Genomic DNA, 16,367 nt, shown 5'->3' with positions numbered 1-16,367 from the left:
ATAAACTGGTTCGTTCTATTTTTTTCACATATTTTGTATCATTGTTACTGTATACTTCAAAATTTGCTTTACCAGTCATAGCCAAACTTCATGAAAGTTTGAAATAATGAGTTAACTTCTACCCCTGTATAAACATGTATAAAAGTAAGCTGCAAAATATTCTTTGCTCATATGTCAAAATACCATCTAAAAAAAGTAGAGAGGTATAAATCTGCCAACGCTAACCCAGTCAATCTAGCATGAGTAAACCTTCAAAGGCACACTTTAACTAAGGAAGCAAAACCTCCCAAATCTTTGGCCAACAATTCCAATGAAATCAATGGGGACTTGGATCCTGCATCAACTCTGACTTGGCAAGAATTTGTGGATCGTACCTCATATAGAGTCCAGCAAAAAAAAACCCAACAAATTAGGTCTTCTGAATCTGTCAGCAATTTGACAGAACATGAATAGAACAATGGAGTTTACTGCAGTTTTAATGGCTGAATGGAGGCAGTTGCATTCAATACAGTTGGCAATAGACAGCATGATACAGCCCAGCCCAGTATTCTCTGTTTAACATGAGAACTAAGACTAATTTATTCCATGTTGTAAAGTGCCATTTGGGTCAGTGGTTGACTCATTCACCCTGCCATAAATCTGCTCTTTCTAACTTCTTCATTGTACATCCAGGCTGACTGTCCAGTGCTGGACAGAGAGCGTGACCCACATTCTTGGAGGCATTTTTGAAATGAGATGTTAAACTGAGACCTTGGGACTATTGTTGTTTGTGCCCATTTTACCACTGTAAAGCAGACCAAATGGAGATAAATAAGAAATTAGATAGGTGAAGAGTCATCATTATTCATTAGTAAGGCAACTAACTCCATGCAGTCACCATATAGAGTGATGGCACAAAGATAGGGAGGAAATTAAGTTGTGAAGAGGATCTAAATTGTCAATTTTGGCAGGGAAAATAGAAAATACCTATTATCTGAATGGTGAGTTGGTTAAAAGCTCTAAGATATTGAGGCATCTGGGAGTCCAAATGCATGACTTCCAGAAGGCTAGCATGGATATAAAGTAATTACTAAAACTATTAATGTTATATTATGTTGCTAGGAGAATTAAATGCAAATATATGGACATTGTGCTTATGTTATATTAGACAATTATAAGACTATACCTGAAATACTTTATACAGTATTGACCTCCTTATTTAATGAATGAACCAATGAATAGTGACAAACTTGTAGCTCTTGGACAAGTTGAGAATCACCTTTTTCCCATAGGAAGGTCCCCAGTCAAATTGCCAGGGAGCAGAGAGGCACAGGTACCAGTTAGCTCATCCTTTGAACAGTCATACCTTTGATTTGGCTGCCATGTTGGGAACTATCTAATGACATCACCATTTCTGCTCAGGTAAGAACCATGTCTCCCATCTGACATCAGTCTATAAATAGGAGCATAGATATTACACCAGTGCTCGCGACCCATCCTTCCTCCAATTACCAGCATTCTGTAATCATTAATGGACACTTCAACCCACCTCCTTCAGCTAAACCATCATGTTCTCCTTATTATTACTTGCTTCATTTCACGTCGCTTCTACTGAACCACTGCACAGTACTGACATGTACCCAAAGAGCATCCCACAGGTCTCCTGCCAACGACCACCCTCCTATCTAAATTGGCACACGTAGTGAGGAACTGTGAAAAACTTTTCCATCCATACAAATCATTTCATCATATTGAGGTAGAACAAGGGAAAAACAATAATACAATGCAGAATGAAGATTACAGTTACAGAAAGAGTGCAGTGCAGAATCAGTTTTAATTTCACCGGTATATGTCATGAAATTTGTTGGTTTGTGGCAGCAGTACATTGCAATACATAATAATAATTTAAAGAACTATAAATTACAACAAGAAAAAACAAATATATATAGGACATGCCTTGGGTGATGGGGATCCTTAATGATGGATGTCTCCTCTTTGATGCATCACCTTTTGAAGGTGTCCTCAATGTTGGGGAGGCTAGTGCTTATGATGGAGCTGGCTGAGCTTGTAACATTCTGCAGTTTTTTCAGATCCTGTACAGTGGCCCTTCTATATCAGATGGTGATGCAACCAGTTAGAATGCTCTTCATGGTACATCTGTAGAAATTTGCAAGAATCTCTGGTGTTGTACCAAATGTTGTCAACCTCCTAATGAAATATAGCCACTGTCGTGCCTTCTTTGTAATTGCATCATTATGTTGGGCCCAAGGTAGGTCTTTGACATCCAGGAACTTGAAACTGCTCACCCTTCCCACTGTTGATCCCTTGATGAGGACTGGTGTCTCAACCTCCCCTTTGTGAAATCCACAATCAATTCCTTAGTCTTACTGATGTTGAGTGCAAGATCATTGTTGCGGTACTACTCACCCAACTGATCAATCTCACTTCTGTCCCCTTCCTCGTCACCATCTGAAACTCTGCCAACAATAGTTGTGTCATCGGCAAATTTATAGTTGGCATTTGGGCTGCGCCCAGCCACTCAATCGTAAGTGTTGAGAGAGTAGAGTATTGGGCGAAGCATGCAGCCTTGAGATGCACCAGCGTTGATGTCGGTGAGGAGATGCAGGTAGACAATAAGGTGTAAGAGCATTGTGAAGTATATTGTGAGGTCGAGAGTCCATCTCGCTGAAGTAGCATACCACTCAGTAGTCTTATAACAGCAGCATAGAAGCTACTGACCCTGAAGCCTGGCTCTACATGCTTTCAGGCTTTTCTATTATCTGCCCAATGGGAAAAAGGAGAAGATAAAATGCCCAGGATGGGTGTGATCTTTAATAGCTGCTTTACCGAGGCAGCAAGAAATATACTCAGAGTCCAAGGCTGATTTCTGTGATGCACAGTGCTGCGTCTACAACTCTTGCAGTCTCAGCAGAGCAGTGGCCATATCAAGCCCCGAATCTTTCTCTGGCGCATCTTTAAAAATTGCTGAGAGACGAAGAGGACGTGCCAAGTTTCCGTAGCCTCCTAAGAAAGTAGAGGCACTAGTGTGCTTTCTTGGCCATGGCATCTGTGTGGTTAGACCAGTACAGACTATTGGTGATGTTTCCTCAGTACAACATGGGGTGTTGGTGGGTAGTTATTGTACATCTGACACCACTTCCTCTGGACTAAATCAGGGGATATTAAGGAAATGCGAGCATGCAGAATGGCTGTTTACTGAAAATGACTTTTACTTAGTCCATCGAAAGTGATATATATTAGGATAAAACTCTATTCCTTTCATTAAAGGAGAAGGTACCCTTACCACAGTATTTATCTGATACTCAAGTTCCTCTTTCTTCCTCTGTACTTCTTCTAGTTCCCCAGCAGGAAGTATTGGCGAAAGGCTTCGAGCAGTGTAACTGCCTAATTTCAGCTAGAATCAAAGATAGAGAATTTTGCATGAAAAAGAATAACACTTAGTGTCAAACAATAGAAAAGAAAAGTCCTACATCAAGATACTAAACCAAAAACCTATCTTATTCAGGTAATGCTGAAAATATTCAATTAAGTTTTTACAGATTCCTTCTGATGTCCATTACAACCCTTTTAATTGTTCTCCACATGCACTGATCCATTTTCTGAAGGCAAGGAAATGAACCATCGAGGTACATATTTAACAATATTCTTAAAATTAAGTCTATATTTTAATTCTTTGATCATTCAAAGAATATAATAGACTGAACTTCTTCGTGATCTCTCCTTTTCCCAAGGGAAAAAAACTATCACCAGCAAAATCCTCAGATAATTCTGAAATAACAATGCACTTTTCCCTTATCTGTTGTATAGAACTCAAAGACTGATGCATCACCTGGGACCAAAGTTAGGCCCAGACTTAGAGAGGGAAAAGAGGGAGTGCAGAGGCCCTATTTGTGCATGAACAGGATACAGTGCGAGGTAAACATAATCCATATTTGGAATCTTCTGGACAACTTTTGGGTGCTATATCGAAGGGAAAATGTGCTGGTTTGAAAGAGGGTCCAAAGGATGTTCACAAGAATTATCCCAGGAATGAAAAGCTTAATGTATGAGGAGCGTTTAATGTCTCTGAGTCTGTACACAATGGATCTCAGAAGGATGAGGGAGGGATATCATTGAGACTACTGAATACTGTAAGGCCTAGATAGAGTGAATATGAAAACTATGTTTCTATTAGTAGGAAAGTCTAGGACCTAAGGCCACAGCCTCGGAGATCAGGGCTTCTATTAGGTGACTGGAGGGTCATAGACTCAGGGATTGGAGCCCGTTGTTGACTCGGGAAATAAGTAATCAGGAGACCAGGGCCTGAGTTTGTTCGGGTAGGTGGCTCAGATGTTGGACTCTTTGGGTGGCAATTTGATGTCATGGTGGGTAAAGGCTGGCCTTTGTCTTAAACTAAAAGTTCCAAGTAATCAGGGTTTAAGAATATTAGAGCCTTGTGTTAACAGAGGCATGTATTGTCCCATTGACATGCCTTTCTATATAATATCACAATGCGTTAAAGTCAAATGATTATCTTACATTCACAGCGAACTCTATAATCATAAACACAAGAGATTCAGCAGATGCTGGAAATCCAGAGTAAGCTAGACACAAAATGCTGAAGGAGCTCAGCAGGTCAGGCAGCTTCTAGGGAGAGCAAAACAAAGCAGTCCATGTTTCAGGCCAAGACCCTTCATCAGCACTCTTCATCCTGGTAACCGTTTATTCCTCTCTATGGGTAGCTATGGTCTGCAGATCATCCAATTGTGAAAAAAAAATCTCCAAATCATTTCCAGTAATACTTCACTGTGCAATAGAAAAAGTAATCATTATTCAAATGAACCCAAACAGCTTTACTGAAGGCCTTGTTCCTTTTCCATGGAGTCCATTCATATGTCGGCCTTGCAGCAAACCCAGCACAAGCTTATTCTGTTTGCTCTTGTGTAGATGGTGCCGGGCTGTCTCTTTAAACGGGACCATCATATTATGATCCATTTAATGTCATGAATCCATCTGGTGCTGATCTTGAGCTTAGCTTTGCCAGAGGATGTCATATAGTCTATCTGGTGTATTGAGAAGCCTTCAGATTGAATGGCAGATAAAGCAGATATAAGCCACGTTTCAGTGAGGCATAGAACAGAACAGTTGTTCAGTTCTCTTTGGTACATCAGTTTTACCCGTAGTTCATTAACTTTGTTCTTGATAGCCTGGGTATTAGCTACAAACGTTTGTAGTAGTATGCTGGAGAGGGGATGGGGTAACTCAACAAATAAGACTGAACTTACTGCGGAGGTTATCAAGTGGATCACAGCCGTGAAAACATTTGCTGCTCAGAGAAATGGCTGGTCCACGCAGTTGTAAAAAAAATATTAGAGGGAACATTGCACCCACCCTAGACATCCTCTTTTCTCCTCTCTCCCATCGGTCAGAAGATACAGAAGTCAGAAAACCTGCCTCCAAGCTCAAGGATAGTTTCTATCCTACTGCTATCATACTCTTGAGTGGACCCCCTGTAAGATCAGATGCACTCTTGGCCTCACAATCTACCTCATTATGATTGTGCATTTTATCGTTTACCTGCACTGCACTTTTCCAGCTGCTTTTACACTTCATTCTGCATTGTTATTGTTTTACCGATTCTAGCTCAACGCGCTGTGTAATGATTTGATCTGTATAAACAATATGCGAGACAAGCTTTTCACTGTATCTTGGCACATGTTACAATAGTAAACCAATATCAACACCAATAGTATATATTCCTTTAATTTCTAAATTCAAGAGATAATTTGGGTTCAAACAAAGAAGGAAGTGGAAGGGTTGATGGAGAAATAATTTTCCCATTGGAAGGGAATTCAGGAAAATGGAAAGACTTAGTAGAGTTATTTGTAAAACAAGTCAGGAAAGTCACCGTCACATAATGTGTGGCAGATAAGTGGTCAGTTCATAGCTTTAATTTTGTGATTGGTTTATTTTACTCAAAAAGATCTTGCAAGCATAACAAGTGGAGAAGGTTTGGATATACATTGGTTTTAATCTCACAGAATGATTCAAAGTCTAAATGGTTTCTTCCTGTTGCTAACTGGTGACAACATTACAAGTATAAACAATATTATGAATTAGAACCACACTTTAAGCTCAATAATTGCAAGTGTGTTTTGAAAGTCAGAAATTGGGCCTTTCTTTCTCTGTTTTCAGAATCAAAGAATGACTACAGCATCAAAAGACATTCTTTTATCCATTAACTCTATACCGTCTCTACGTTAGAACAATCTAGTTAGTCCCAGTATCCTACTCTATTCTCGAGGTCCTGTAAATCTTTTAATACAGTTATAAAGTCATAGAACACTATAGCACAGAAACAGGCCCTTGGTCCATCTCATACATGCCAAACTATTAAACTGCCTAGTCCCAACAGCTGGCACCCAAAGTATAGCCTTCCAAACTCCTCCCATCCATGTGCCTGTCCAAATTTCTCTTTAATTTTGAAATCAAATCCACATCTACCACTTCCACTGGCAGCTCATTCCACACTCTCACGACCCTCAGAGTGAAGAAATTCCCCTCATGTTTCCCTTAAACTTTTCATCTTTCACCCTTTACCCACAACCTCTAGTTCTAGTCCCACACAAACTCGGTAGAAAAAGCCTACTTGCATTAACCCTGTCAATACCCCTCATAATTTTATATACCTCTGTCAAATCTCCCTTCATTCTCCTACACTCAATGCCCAAGCCTGCTTGGAAACAGTAATACTCAAGTTCACTACCCTTTAGATGAAAACCATTACTTCTCATTTCTGTTGTGAATAGCAGACCCTTATCTTGAGACTGTTACCCCTGTTTCCAGGAAGATCACCCAGGGAAACTTCAGCTTCACATTCACCTGGTGAAGCCCCTTATGAATTTTTAAGTTTCAATATTCACATTTTTTCATAAACTCTCTAGGATAGGTCTAAACTGCTTAATAATTTCCTTATATCAACTGGGTAAATCCTTCCGCATAACCACTATCTTTTTTTTCTGGTAGGGAGGCTAAACATGTACATGACATTCTAGTTTCTCAACAAAGGTTCTGACTTCTACTCTTCTAAACTACGGACAATATCACTCCAGGTTGCTTAATCTTTCCCTTTTAGAACAAGCCACTCAGCATCTCCATTCCAGGAATCAATCCAGTGAAGCTACATTTCCTCTTTTGCAAGCATATCCTTCCTTAGTTTTGGAGATCAAATCTATAAACAATATTTCATGTGCTGTCTCATTAACTTTTCATTCTTCTTAATTCTAGATAGCCTCGACCATTACCTTTGTCCATTAAACAGCCCTCTACAGCACTGCCTTCCCAGGAATTAATTCAGTGACTGTTAGCTGCATTGCAAGCATATCCTTGCGTTCACTGGGAGGCTAGATCTATGCATAATATTCTAGGTAAGCTTTCAGCAGGACTCTTGACTGTAGTTGAAACATCTCCATCTTAAATGTGTCCCAATATTCATAAGTTTTGGCCACCAGAATATCTCCTGAACTATCCGCCAATCATTCTAGTCATTCTGACAGTCAGCTACTGTATGCCTGCGCAAACCTGGGCCTCCTGATCAGTGTTATCCATGAAACACTCAGTCTTGCAGCTGGTCTACAGTGAAGATCGCAATTTGATCTCCTCCAGCTAACAACACTTCCATGGTCTTTTCTAATAGATGTATGATGGAGAGCATGCAAATTGGTTGCACCACAGCCTGATGTGGAGGCTCCAATGCGCAGGATCACAAGAGGCTGCAGAGGATTACAGACTTAGCCACCTCCATCACAGGCACAAACCTCCCCACCAGCAAGGACACCTTCAAGAAGCAGTGCTTCGAGAAGGCAGCGCCTATCACTCAAAACCCTCACTCTCTAGGTCATGGCCTCTTGTTCTGACCATCAGGGAGGAGGTACAGGAACCTGGAGACCCACACACAGTGCTTTAGGAACAGCTTCTTTCCCTCCAACATCAGTATTTCTGAATGGTCCAAGAACACGGCCACATTATTCCTTTATTTGCACTGTTGATTTGTTTTTTTTATTATTTATAGAAATTTTATCTTTGCACCATATTGCTGTTGCAGAACAACAAATTTGATTGTATATGTCGACAATAATAAATCTGATTCTGATTCTGATTCTTCCTGTATCTGTGGTTTTCTTGCTCACAGAAAATGACTTGTATTTCCCACATGGCACAGGATATTGCATTCCATGGGTCTCAAGTATTCTACCATGCCTCAATTTGTCAGACCAACTCAATTAATAAATAAGGAACTACAACTTTTGCTAAATCACTTGTGTTCATCCTGACCTGGGGCAATATAAAAAAAAATTCCCAGTACTTTATTTAAATTAAAATTTTCTCTAAATTTAGCAGCTCTCTGCCTCTCTTGATTCTTTTAAACTCATAACCTCTGCTTCCTCACTCTCTTTTTATTCATTGTGGCTCTATTTCTTACGACTCTGATCTCTACATCTGTCTCACGAACCTCTCTTGAATGCACAGGAGCTCTTTACTTCCGCTGCTTTTATTTACCAACTCCAAGTTCAAAGTAAAGTTATTATCAACGTAATAAATGTCGCCATATACAACCCTGAGATTCATTTTCCTGCGGGCATTCACAGTAAATACAAGAAGCACAATAGAGTCAATGAAAGACTGCACCGAAACGGGAAGTACACACAGTCAATGTGCAAAAGGCAACAAACTATGCAAATACAAAAAAAATAAATAAATAGCAAAAATTTTTGAGAACATGAGATGAAAAGTCCTTGAAAGTGAGTCCACAGGCTGTGGGAACAGTTCAGTGATGGGGTGAGTGAAATTATCCCATCTGGTTCAAGAGCCTGATGGTTAAGGGATAATAATTGTTCCTGAACCTGGCGGCTCCTGCACCTTCTTCCTGATGGCACCTGCGAGAAGAGACCATGAACTGGATGGGGGGTGTCCTTGATGATGGCTTTTCCATTCAAGGGCATTGGCGTTTCTATACCGGGCTGTGATGCAAGCAGTCAATATATTCTCCACCACTTATCTATAGAATTTTGTCAAAGTTTTAGATACCATGCCAAACCTTTGCAAACTTCTAAGAAAGTAGAGATGCTGTCGTGCTTTCCTTATAACGGCACTTGCGTGATAGACCCAGGACAGATCCTCGCAGACGATTAAACGAAGGAATTTAAAATTGCCGACCACCTCCACCTCTGATCCCCTAATGAGTACTGGCACATACACCTCTGGTTTCCTCCTCCTGACGTCAATAATCAGCTGTTTGATCTTGCTGACATTAAGTGAGAGGTTGTTGTTGTGGCACCACTCTAAGAGTTTCAATCTTGCATATGCTGATTCTTTTCTCAATATGCTGATTCTTCACCACCTTTGATTCAGCCAATGTCAGTGGTGTCATTAGCAAACTTAAGTGTGGCCTTTGCTGAGAACTCTACCAGGCATTGTTGTTTCCTACACTCACCTCCCTCGCCCATCACATTCCACCACCTTAAGCCCTTCATCACTTCCGCCTATCACCTTCTGACACCATTCCCAATCCCCCCCCGCCACCTCCCTGCCTATCACCTCCACCTTACATAGATCCACCTATCACCCTGCCAGCACTTGTTCCACCCCTTCAATACAGGCCAACCCCTCTATCTTTCAGCCCGGATAAAGGGTCTTCCACTAAAACGTGGAGTCCATTTCCTTCCATAGCCTGACCTGCTGTGTGCCTCCTGTGATTATGTGTTACTCACCTTTGCTTAAAGTCAATATCAGTGCTTTCTACAACATCCTGCTATCATGTATGAAGTGAGACACTGTGAAAAGGACATAACGAGGCTAATCACACTACCCTAGCCGAATCGCAAACCTCTCAGTGTTCAAGAGACATAGATTAGTTTCACACTATCTTTGAGTGACACGATACAGGCCCATAAACAGGGACGCAACCAAAGAACAACACGGGAAACATTAAATCTTACATGATGCATAGCAATAAGCAGGGGCTGAAATCATGATCTTGCACGGTGCACCATTAACAAGAAAATGCTGTGCACCAAACTCTCTGTGGATATCGGAACAATAGTGAATTTCTTCCCTCTGAGTGCAGAAGTACAAGACATAAAAGTTTCAAAACTGAAGCTGCCAATTTGATTCAAATAGTTCTGTTGGAGATTATCCTCCACACAAACAAATATTTACTACTATGTGCATGTCTACACACGTACACTGACAATAGTTGTGGGCTCAAATAATTACAGTAGTCCTTAAGAGCATCAAAAGGAAATAAAAAGACCAAATGGAAGTATTGTTTTTTGTAGATAATATTCCTGCCCCAATAGAGTTGGAGAGTGTGTCTGTAATGATTGGATCATCTTTTCCCTCACTGCTATAACCTTCAGTCTCTTTCACAATACAAAATCCACAGCTTCGTCTGAAGGGAGTTAATCAACATGGAATTAATTCCTTTTGATAAAAAATTTTTCTGGTTATCAGCTGATTGCTAATAAAAGTCATTCTTATCTCTAGTTTGACTTGATTCTTACAGATGCTCTTCAATCATCTGATGGCATTGTAAGGTTGCCATATCTCCTTACCTCATGCCTATCCACAGCTTTCAGCGCTTTAACCAGTCCAATAGTGATTTAGCATTTCCATAAATGTAGTTCTATGCCACACTTAGTTACTTATAGATGTGCTGAAATTGCAGGATAATCATCCAAAAATTTCTTCAAAGAAAACAAGAATAAATTGAAGTCTACTGCAGAGGACCATGGACAATTAAAATCTTTCTAACGGGACAAATTTTGGGACTGATATTCTGTGGTATGATGCCCAGCAGAATTCCCAGGAATAAATTGACGAAGAGCCAATCTCCTTCTGAGTGGAGAGCATGTGCCAATTAAATGCAAGGGAAGAACATTCAGTAAGCAAGTTATTTGCATGACCAATGCTCTGAGAAATCTCATTGAGGTCCCATAAAGATCATGTTAACGAGTAATAGGAGACAGAGGAGTGGAATACCGCTGCATCACAGCAGGTCAAATTTACATTCAAATCCTAGTACTCATAACAATTCTTGGACTTGTTTGCCACTGCAGCCAGATTAATTTAGAAAATGGCTCAAACTTTCAACCACCTGAGAATCTCAGAAGAATAGGTTGGACAGCTAAGTGGACAGGAAAGACTTAAACGGATATAGGCCAAACTCACAAGATTTAAACAGATGTAGCTTAGAGGAGATCTTGGTTGGCATGGACAAATAATGCTGAAGGGCCTGTTTCTGTGCTGTATGACATTAACAGAGGCTGCTACTGAGGGGGATCAGATGGCAGGCAATGAGATTAACCCAATTTATAAAACCAGCAAATCCCACCAAGGAAACTTTGGCTTCTAGTGATGAAACCTTGACAAAAGAAACATGGAAGCAAGTACCTCCAACCTCACCTCCCCTAAACTTACAGTGTCTGGCTCCTTCTGCTCGACTCCTCAGCTTCTGCTGCCGTGGGTCTCACAGCTCTTTCTATCCCTACTTCCAGCTCCAACTAAGCCTAAATCTAACCCTAACCGTTCCTGCTGCCTCTAATCCCTGCATTCCACCTCCTAGCCTGATGTCTCCGCCTCTGATCCCACATCATTGCAGTAGCTTTGATGGCTATCCAGATCAGAATTGGAATCAGGTTTTTTTCTCACTGATTTATGTCATGAAGCTTGTTGCCTTGTGGCAGCCACACAGTGAAATAGAGTTCATGAGTTCATGGGCCACTCAGAAATCTAATGGTGGAGAAGAAGAAGCTAAGAGGCAGTTCCTAAAACCTTGAGTGTGTGTCTTCAGGCTTGTGTACCTCCTTCCTGATGGTAGTAAATGGAAGAGGGCATGCACTGGGTGGTGGAGGTCCTTAATGAAGCATTGCCTTTTGAAGATATGCTCAATTCTGGAACGGCTAGTGCCCATGATGGGAGCTGGCTGAGTTTTCAAGCCTTTGCAGCTTTTACCAATCCTAAGCAATGGTCCCTTCATATCAGACGGCGATGCAATCAGTTAGAATGCTCTTCTGTAGAAATTTGTTAGAGCCTTTGGTGACATACAGTACTATGCAAAAGTCTTGGGCGCACACACACACACACACACACACACACACACACACACCCACACCCACCCACACACCCACACACATATATAGCTCGGTTGCCTAAGACTTTTGCACAGAACTGTCATAATCTTATGTATTGCACTGTGCTGCTGCAAAAAAACAAAACAAATTTCATGACATATGCAAGTGATAATAAACCTGATTCTTATATGGGGAAAAGGGGAAAGGGAGAGGGGAGGGAGCAGGAAGCACCAGACAGCCATTCTGTAATGATCAATAAAACAATTGTTTGTAATCAAATGACCTTGCCTGGTGTCTCTGGGCTGGGTGTGTCTGCACTCACACCACCCCCCACTCCTGGCACTTCTTCTCTGCCACCTGTCCCCACACCCCTCCTGCAGCGCTCCCCCTTGCCATTCCCAATGTCTCTTGCTCCCACCAGATTTACAAACTCACTCTCTGCTGCATGTTGACAAATACAGTACTATATATATATGTGCCTAAGACTTCTGCACAGTGCTACGCCAAATCTCCTCAAACTCCTAATGAAGGACAGGATGCCTCCTTTACAATTGCATCTATATTTTGGGCCCAGGGTAGATCTTCACAGTTGTTGACACTCAGGAATTTAAAATTGTTCACCCTTTCCACTGTTAATCCTTCGGTGAGGACTAGTATGAGTTCCCTCGACTTCTCTTTCCTGAAGTCCACAGTCAATTCTTTAGTTTTGCTGAGGTTGAGCGCAAGGTTATTGTTACAATGCCACTCAACCAACTGACCTATCTCACTCCTGTACACTTCCGAGTCACCATCGGAAATTCTGCCAGCAAAAGTTACGTCATGGGCGAATTTATAGATAGCACTTGTGCTGTGCCTAACCATACTGTTGTGGGTGTAGAGAGAGCACAACAGCAGGTTAAGCACACATCTTTGAGCACTCCTGTGTTGATTGTCAGTGAGGAGGTGTTATTTCTGATCTGCGCTGACTGTTGTCTCCTGATGGGGAGGCCAAGGATCTAGTTGCAGAGGGAGGTACAGAGGCCCAGGTTTTGAAGCTTATACTTTATACTTTAATTCCTTTACAGTATCTGTTTCAGATGTTTTAGTGCCAGAAGAAATGTTTTATACTTTATATTTTATACTTTATTGTCGCCAAACAATTGATACTAGGACGTACAATCATCACAGCGATATTTGATTCTGCGCTTCCCACTCCCTGGATTACAAATATTAAATATTAAAAATTAGTAAATATTAAAAATTTAAATTGTAAATCATAAATAGAAAATAGAAAAATGGAAAATAAGGTAGTGCAAAAAAACCGAGAGGCAGGTCCGGATATCTGGAGAGTACGGCCCAGATCCGGGTCAGGATCCGTTCAGCAGTCTAATCACAATTGGAAAGAAGCTGTTCCCAAATCTCGCCGTACGAGTCTTCAAGTTTCTGAGCCTTCTCCCGGAGGGAAGAGGGACTAGTACTAATCAGTACTGAGGAAATGATGGTGTTGAATGCTGAGCTGTAGTCAATAAACAACAGCCTTTTGTAGGTATCGCTATTGTCTAGGTGATCCAACAATGAGCTTAGAGCCAGTGAAATTACATCCACCATAGACCTAATGTGGTGGTAGACAAATTGCAGAGGGTCCAGGTCCTTGCTTAGGCAGAAGTTAATTCTAGCTATGATCAATCTCTCAAAGCACCGTTGCAGTAGTAATGGACAGCGGTATGTTTGATGCCCTTTTGAAGCAAATGTGCACCTCCATCTGTAGAATTGAGAGTTTGAGATGTTCTTGAACACTCCAGCACAGGTTTTCAGTGCTGTACCAGGTACACCATTGGGGCCTGATGTCTTGCAATGGTTCACCCACATGAAAGGCATTTTGACATCGACCTCTGAGACAGAGATCACAGGGTCACCAGATGCCACAGAGATCTGCACAGCTGTAGTTTTCTTCTCCCTTTCAAAGCTGCATAAAAGGCGTTCAGCTCATCAGAAGTTGAAGTATCACAGCCTAGCAGGAGGCGATGGTCTGCAAACGGTGCCATAGCTGACGTGCGCCCGACTCTGTCTCCAACTTCACGCGGAATTGCTTTATCGCTCTTAAGATAGACTTCTGTAAGTCACACCTGGACTCCTTGCTGAGGTCTGGATCACCACTCTTGAACACCAGAGATCTAGCCCTCAGCAGACTGATGAATCTCATGGTTCATCCATAGCTTCTGGTTCAGCTATATCCAGTATGTTGTTGAAGGGACACACTATTCCATACAGGCCTTGATGAAGTTGGTGACAACTGTGGCATCTTCATTCAGATCTGAGTACGAAACCTGGAATATGGTCGAGTCCACTGATTCGAAGCAGTGCTGTAAGGTGATCCCCCACCTCCCTTGACCAAGCCTCTGAATCTTCACTAGTGGTGCTGCAATCCTCAGTCTCTGCCCGTACGCTGGGAATAGAAGTACAGCTGGTGGATCGCCCTTGCTGAAGTGCAACTCTGCATCAAGGGTCCAGAGTTATAAATGACCAGTTAAAAAGTTAGCCTGCATCACTTGAGGCTCTTTAATGGGAGGCGGTCTGCAAACACATCTGATACTAGCAGGCACATGGGGATTCCATCTAACCCGGGTTACAGTGGAGTATTGGTTCATGGTTTTTGAACTCTGTATTGCTGTGTTGGTAGAGGGGTAGCAAAGGAAGAGTGAGCTCCTACTCTGCAGATACACGTTACAGAGCTAATGGACTGGGGGAACTGAAGCATTATGAGCAGTCATGGCACCAAGATCTAGGTACAGAGCCGCTAAAATTCCATTGACCCTCACACATATGTCTATGTCTATGAATGTCCATACCCTGCAAGAGTACCAGCAGTGTCACACCGCATCCACAACACTCAACCCAATCTACATCAGTTCGGAGAAACCAAACATTAGAAAACCGCTGATGCTGGAAATCTGGGAAAAAAAATCCCAGCAGGTCAGACGGCAGAAAGAGAAAGAGAGTTACCGTTTCAAATATTTTGTCTTTACCATCAGGGAAGACTGTTTTTGATGGAACTTAGCTATGAAGGTACGCTATTACCATTATTATAGCTGGAATAACTCATGCCACTAACAAGCACCAATGCGTAAGAATGGCTAAGTGGATTTTTTCGCCCGCTCATCTTCTAATTACCACTTAGCTGCGTGCAGGAGTTTTGTGTAAATTGGCTGTCACAATTCTGACATTACAACAGTGAACACAATCTTTCCTTGGCTGTAAATTGTTCTGGGACATCTTGAGAAGCCACAGCAGTGCAATATAAATGCAAATTTTCCTCCTGTTGAATCAAGGATGGGGCTCACCAAAATGCTATATGCAGAATAAAAAGTAATAAGGAAAATAATGATACCGAGTGGCACACTATATTGTTTGCACCTGAGGTGCTTAAAGGAAGTTGGTGACGACTTCAAGCAATACTTTGTAATATCGATAAAATAGTTGTATTATTGTCACATGGACTGAGGTACAGCGAAAAAAACTTTGTTTCACATGCCACCCATAGAGATCATTTCATTACAACAGTGCATTGAGTGGTGTAGGTAGTGTAAAATATAAAGCATTTCACGCAACTCTCTATTTTCTTCTCTGTATTAATAATAAAGTGGGTTTTGAAAGAACTATTGAGCTTGGGTCCATTTGTTCAAGCGAAACCAAATAATTGCAGCATCTACTTGTTACTGTTATTCTATTTTGATATTAGATTTTTGGAACAATTGGCGTAGTCGGCAGGATATGTGGATTGCTGACAATGTTTCACTGGAACAAAGAGGTTGCCCTGGAGCAATATCACATACCTGGGTGGACGGATAATATTGGTAGGTTTGCTGCGCTTGCTAACACCCTTGCTAAGTTGGGACCTCCCATAAGTTGGGATGATCGCCTAGATAATACTGGCGAGAAATTGGAAAGTAAGATGCCTAGATTGTTGCGAGAAATAAATTTTCCATCGAAACGAGGTTCTCATACTGATGGCTATTGGCTGCTGGCCACAGCTTTGCGCCAACAGTTGGAAAGGACCCGCGAAGTGGAAGAAGAAAGGTATAAGTTGAGGGATGAAGTGAATGCTATGAAGGAGAGGTGCTCAGTAATGACTGAGGTGGTGAGGACCAGTCAGAATAGGGCACAGGAAGCGGAGGAGAAGGGAATTAAGATGGCATGTAGGCTAGTGCAAATCAAACATCAGGAGGCGGCCTACTGCCAGAATTATACCCCCAATCCCATGAAGATAACATCAATGTT

The 16,367-nt window shown here is 41.6% G+C and overlaps 1 long non-coding RNA gene across 1 annotated transcript in view; it reads right to left on the bottom strand.

Annotated features, from left to right (window-relative positions):
* LOC134347630 (uncharacterized) overlaps positions 1–16,367 on the bottom strand; it is a 99,825-nt gene that overhangs the window by 75,499 nt on the left and 7,959 nt on the right. Inside the window, exon 2 of the long non-coding RNA XR_010018211.1 lies at positions 3,284–3,394. This is a non-coding gene — a long non-coding RNA (uncharacterized LOC134347630). The remainder of the gene's footprint in view (positions 1–3,283; positions 3,395–16,367) is intronic.

This window comes from Mobula hypostoma, chromosome 6, assembly GCF_963921235.1.
Source record: "Mobula hypostoma chromosome 6, sMobHyp1.1, whole genome shotgun sequence".
NCBI classification, from domain to species: domain Eukaryota; kingdom Metazoa; phylum Chordata; class Chondrichthyes; order Myliobatiformes; family Myliobatidae; genus Mobula; species Mobula hypostoma.
The sequence above is the reverse complement of the archived record's forward strand: the minus strand, read 5'-3'. Positions and strand labels throughout refer to the sequence as shown.